Source organism: Megascapheus bottae, chromosome 4, assembly GCF_031878675.1.
Source record: "Megascapheus bottae isolate mThoBot1 chromosome 4, mThoBot2.hap1, whole genome shotgun sequence".
NCBI lineage: Eukaryota > Metazoa > Chordata > Mammalia > Rodentia > Geomyidae > Megascapheus > Megascapheus bottae.
Genome location: NC_143512.1, coordinates 41,787,640 through 41,792,886, shown reverse-complemented (window position 1 = coordinate 41,792,886; position 5,247 = coordinate 41,787,640). Strand labels below are relative to the sequence as shown.

Here is a 5,247-nt window from a genome sequence, read left to right as displayed (position 1 = left end):
TGGATGGTTTCCCTGCCCTGTCAGGAGGCCTGGCTTTCTGTGTAACCAGGCAAGCTGAAGGCAGGAGTGTGTACTTGCCACAGCATGGGCTCCTTAGTAATTACTGTGCGCTGCCTTCCTGTTGGAGAATGATGTGTTTGGACTGACTGCCTGAGCAGTCAGCAGAATAAAGGCATCTGGTGTGGCAAGCCGTCTCCCTGCACTGTCGCCCCGACATCCAGCCTTGGTGGCATCTGGAATTGGTGGAACTGCAAAGGGGTTGGCGGTGAGACATTCTGATGCAGCTATCAAAACAATGGTAATTTCAGCTCATCTATTCATAAAATGGATCTTTTTCACATTAAGAGAAAGCAGAAGGGAGCTTAGAGGCATGAATCATTGTAACCAAGAGTTTAAAGAAAGGAATCCGTATTAACTGAGACTCCACTATCAGTTTCAGGAGCTGGAACACACATTCAGACATCTTACCTTCACAGTGGCCTTCACAATGACCCTACAAGTTAGTCTCTAACTCATTCAGCCTCCCCCACATTCCCCCACTCTGCCTCCAAAGGATGAGGTTGAGATAAACATAGTCTAGCGGATTCCCATGCCTTAGGCAAGCCCAGCAAGAGTCAGCGTGGTGAAGTCTTGAAATATAACATTCTTCGAATACATATATATTAATATGACATCTTAATAAACTGGTATGTTTGTATTGCTAAGGTTCACATCCTTGCATATATGTGGTACTGGGTCTGAACTCAGGATCTTATACCTCAACTTGGACCACTTGAGCCACACCTCTTCCTTTTTTTTTTCTTTTGTTAGATCAGGTATTGGTTTATTTTTATTTTATTTCCCCCCATCCCACATGAATCTGGCCTCAAGCCTCAATCCTCCGACCTCCATCTCTTCCATTTCCTAGCTGGGATTATAGTGTAGCACAAATACCATCTTATTTTCCAATACAGGGTCTCACTAATTTTTTTTAGTGAAGGAGAGACTACACCTGCCTTGAGCTGAAATACTCCCATCTTTGCCTCTTGAGTACTTAGGATTAGAGACAAAGGCTTACATTTTACAATCAGCATCACAAACTCCCAGTTTCGTAAAAATGAATGAATGAATGAATGAATGTATAATTGACTGTGGTATCACTCATCTGTCATCTTCACTATGAAAGTCAGAGTACCCCCAAAAAAAGTCCCCTCAGTAATCTTAGTAGACTGGTTTCTTTCTATAACTTTCAAGGATATAAAAGTCCCTGGGTACTCTAGTCCCTCTCATCAAATGGGGCAGTATATTTTCGCACCTCAAGATTGTTGATATTACTTACAATATAAATATTAGATGAGTAATTTATTCTTTTAGGGGATAAGGTTTAGAAAAAACATACATGCCCACTACTATTGGAATTTTTCTGAATATGTATATGTGTGTATACATTCAGAATATATCTCAACCCTAACTATTCACAACTTATCTATAGATATGGGACTGATACAAGGACAACTCTGTGTGTGTGTGTGTAAAGAAAACCTCAAGAAATACTCCCTCAGGGATTACCTCTGACAATAGGAGATTATAAGCCATCTTTGTCTTATTCTTTATATTTTCTGTAACCTTTGTGAAGTAGGGACTTCGTGAGGTGGTACTATACCAGTGACAAGCACTCGAGAGGCTGTATCAGGTGATCATGGGTTTGACGCCAACCTAGGCTACAGAATAAAACACTGTCTATCTCAAAATACCAAAAAGGTGATTGGTAGAAAACTAGACAAACATACAGATAGATAATACACTATGCTTTTAATAAAAAAAAATAATTGAAATACAAGGCAAGAAAAGGTAAACCTAAAAAAATGGGAACTGAAAAAGTTTGCCCTTGGTAAATTCATTTCTGTCAGTTTTCTCTAAAGGATGTATTTCTCCAAAATATACACTCTGCTTTCTTCCAGAAAGATCATCTCTTTCTTAACCATACACTTGGTTTGTTGAGCGTTTGTACTGAACTGCCCTCCTGCTTGGAAAGTGCCTTTCTAGGCCTCAAGGGAGAGAGAGAGCGCGCGCTTCTGTTTTTTGTAAATGGCAAGCATAGCACAGAGGAATTAGAACCAGAGCCCTGGGATGCGAGGTGGTAGCAGCAATGAGGAAAGGAATGGAAGACAGCACATATCTGCATCCATGTCAAGCACAAAAAGACTGCCTGGCGCTCTCTCATAAATTCTATCAGATAGAATAGAGCTATAACCTGTAGACCTCAGCTTAAAGATTCTGGAGGCAGAGTATAGGGTTAGACCAGACAGGCAGAGAGAGGCCCGCATGAGGACAGATTCCCCAAACAGAAGACCAGACACTATCCCAGTAACCTGCCTTGCTTCTCTGCTACCTGGCCCCAGCCAGTGCTGCAGAAGCTAGTCTTGGCCTCTCATTCAGTTTTCTGAGTCATAAAGAGGCTCTTGTTGTGCTTCTTGTTAAACACAAAACTATGCAGTGGTTATCAGTCCTACTGGAACAGAATGCCACACAGCTGGACCCTACCTCAAGGGAAGACGCCTACCACACAGAGGGTAACAAGGCCATCACTGCACCAACCACCAGAAAGAGAAGTCTAGAGAACTTAGGGCCATGGCCACTTTGTGTTTGAGTTTCCTAGGATACACAGCAGCAGTGGATGGAACAATGCATTACTTAAAAGAGAGAGCAAGCTCAGCCATCAGGTTTCTTGTGACAGCCAATACAGGGCAACTGATGACACATACTCAGGCCAGAGCTGAACCTCCCTCTCTACTCCCCACAGAGGACATGCAGCAGTCTGGCTCAGTGCCACATGATGGGCAGGCTGAGGCAGAACTAAGGAGCACACATGGGCTGCAACAAAGAGAATTCCCAACCAAGGGAGAGGTCCAGCACAACTATTTTGTCTCTTCAGAAGTATTCTAGTGTGTGCTGGGGGCTGGCGGCTCATGCCTATAATCCTGGCTATTTAGGAGGCTGAGATCTGAGGATTGGGGTTCAAAGTCAGACTGGACAGAAAAATCTGTAAGATTTCATCTGCTTGAGTAAAAAATCTCAGAGGCAGTACTCAGGCCTTGAGCTCAATCTCTGAGCAGGAGGAGGAGGAGGAGAGAAGGAGGAAGAAGAGGAGGGGGAGAGGAGGAGTGTGTTTTCTGTTATGTGGTAAAATACCTAAGGATGAGTAACATAAATAAAAGATGTTTATTTCGGCCCACAATTCTGATGTAAGACTAAAGGCCGACATCTGATCATGGTTTAGTAGCTGACAGAGATCGAAGCATCACAGGACATCTGCTCTGGTTTGAGTACATCCCCTGCCCCAGAGCTCATATATTAAAAACCTAGTTTCCATGGTGACATCATTGGAGTGGAGGTAGATGCTTATGAATGAGAATGGTGGCAGAACCTTAGGCAACTGGGATGTCTCTTAGATCAATCCTCTAAGGGAATTGTGAAACACTGGCCCCTTCCTGTCTCTCTTTTGCTCCTGGCTAAGGTGATGAGTGGCTTATTCTAACACACATTACCTACCATTGCCTTACAAAACCCCTATCAGATCCCCAAAAGAGTAAGATCATTTTCTATATTTTTTATTGTAATTAATAGAAGGGTTACATTATATTCACCAAATAGAAGGTGCATTACTTCACAAACATTGATACCCTTTCTCATGTCTTGGTCTCCATTTCCCTCCCTCCACCCCCACCATTCATCTTGTTTTCCTCTCTACCCTATCCAATTTCAAATAACCAAATCCGCATATATACAATATATCAGAAAACCAGGTGAAATATTGTAACAGTAGGAGATAACCAAGGGACAACAAAAGAGATGAGAGATAACATAGTACATTAAGGATAACAATCACTCATTTATGGCTTTTGTTTCTATATCCTGGAGGTCCTTACATTTAGCATCATTCTATATGGCCTTGTGTATCTAGGTTTTGTTCTATTGTAAATCTCTGCTAGGAGAGCCCAAGGTTTCTACTGATTATGACAAATGAGGGAAACCATTGAGCCTATGTTCCTTTGTGTCTGGCTTACTTCATTTAATATGATTTTTTCTAGTTTTGCCATTTCCTTACAAATGGGGCGATGTCATTCTGACAGCAGCATAGAATTCCACTGTGTATAAATACCACATCTTGTTGATCCACTCATCAACTGAGGGGCATCTGGGTTGGTTCCATATCTTTGCTATGGTAAATAGTGCTACAATGAGCATCATTGTGCTAGTGGATTTAGTATGCCCTTGTTAAAAATATGGAACGCAGGGCAGGGAGTTTGGCCGAGTGGTAAAGTGCTTGCCTAGCATGCATGAAGACCTGCGTTCAATTCCTTGATACCACATACATAGAAAAATGCTGGAAGTGGTGCTGTGGCTCAAGTGGTAGAGCTCTAGCCTTGAGAAAATCCAAGTACAGTGCTCAGACCCTGAGCTGAAGCCCAGGACTGGCAAAAAAAAAAAATATGGAACGCTTCACGAATTTGCCTGTCATCCTTGAGCAGGGCCCATGCTAATCTCTGTATTGTTCCAATTTTAGTATATGTGCTGCCAAAGCAAGCACTAAGATCATTTTTTAATGAATTTATTAACATTGATTTTTACATCATATTTCAAATGATGTGTTTAACAAGTATTCAAGAAGGGAATCTCTATATACAATCACTGGCACTTAGATTTTAGAGTATAATTAACATTAGGCTAAGGGTTTGTATGTCACAGATACATATTAATCTATGCAATAAAACATTATGTCTATAGAGTCATAAATTTTTATGTCTATATAGTTGTGTTTATTTTTCCAATACCATGTCCATAGCATTGGGTATGCAAATATTGAGTCCTCACTCTTGTACTGTTTGGATCCAATAGCCACATATTAAGGATACCATGCGCCTTTTGATCCTTAGGTCTTGACTTGTCTCACTCAACATGATTCGCTCTAGATTCATCCACTTCCCTGCAAATGCCATTATTTTATCTTGTCTGTTGGCTATGTAGAATTCCATTGTGTGTGTATATATATATATATACACCATATTTTTGTATCCATTCATCTGCAGTAGGGCATCTGGGTTGTTTCCATCACTTGGCTATTGTGAATAGTGCAGAGATGAACATAGCTGAGCAGGTGTCCTTATCATATCCTGGGTTATGATGCTCAGGATAGATGCCCAAGAGTGGTATGGAGAGATCATAGGGAAGGTCTATTTTCAGGGTTTTTTTTAAAATTTTTATTGT

The 5,247-nt window shown here is 41.3% G+C and overlaps 1 non-coding gene across 1 annotated transcript; it reads right to left on the bottom strand.

Annotated features, from left to right (window-relative positions):
- Positions 1-4,466: 4,466 nt before the first annotated feature.
- On the bottom strand, positions 4,467-4,570 carry LOC150064338 (U6 spliceosomal RNA). The gene has a single exon (XR_016535340.1). It is a non-coding gene; the product is annotated as a U6 spliceosomal RNA (small nuclear RNA).
- Between the last annotated feature and the right edge of the window lie 677 nt (positions 4,571-5,247).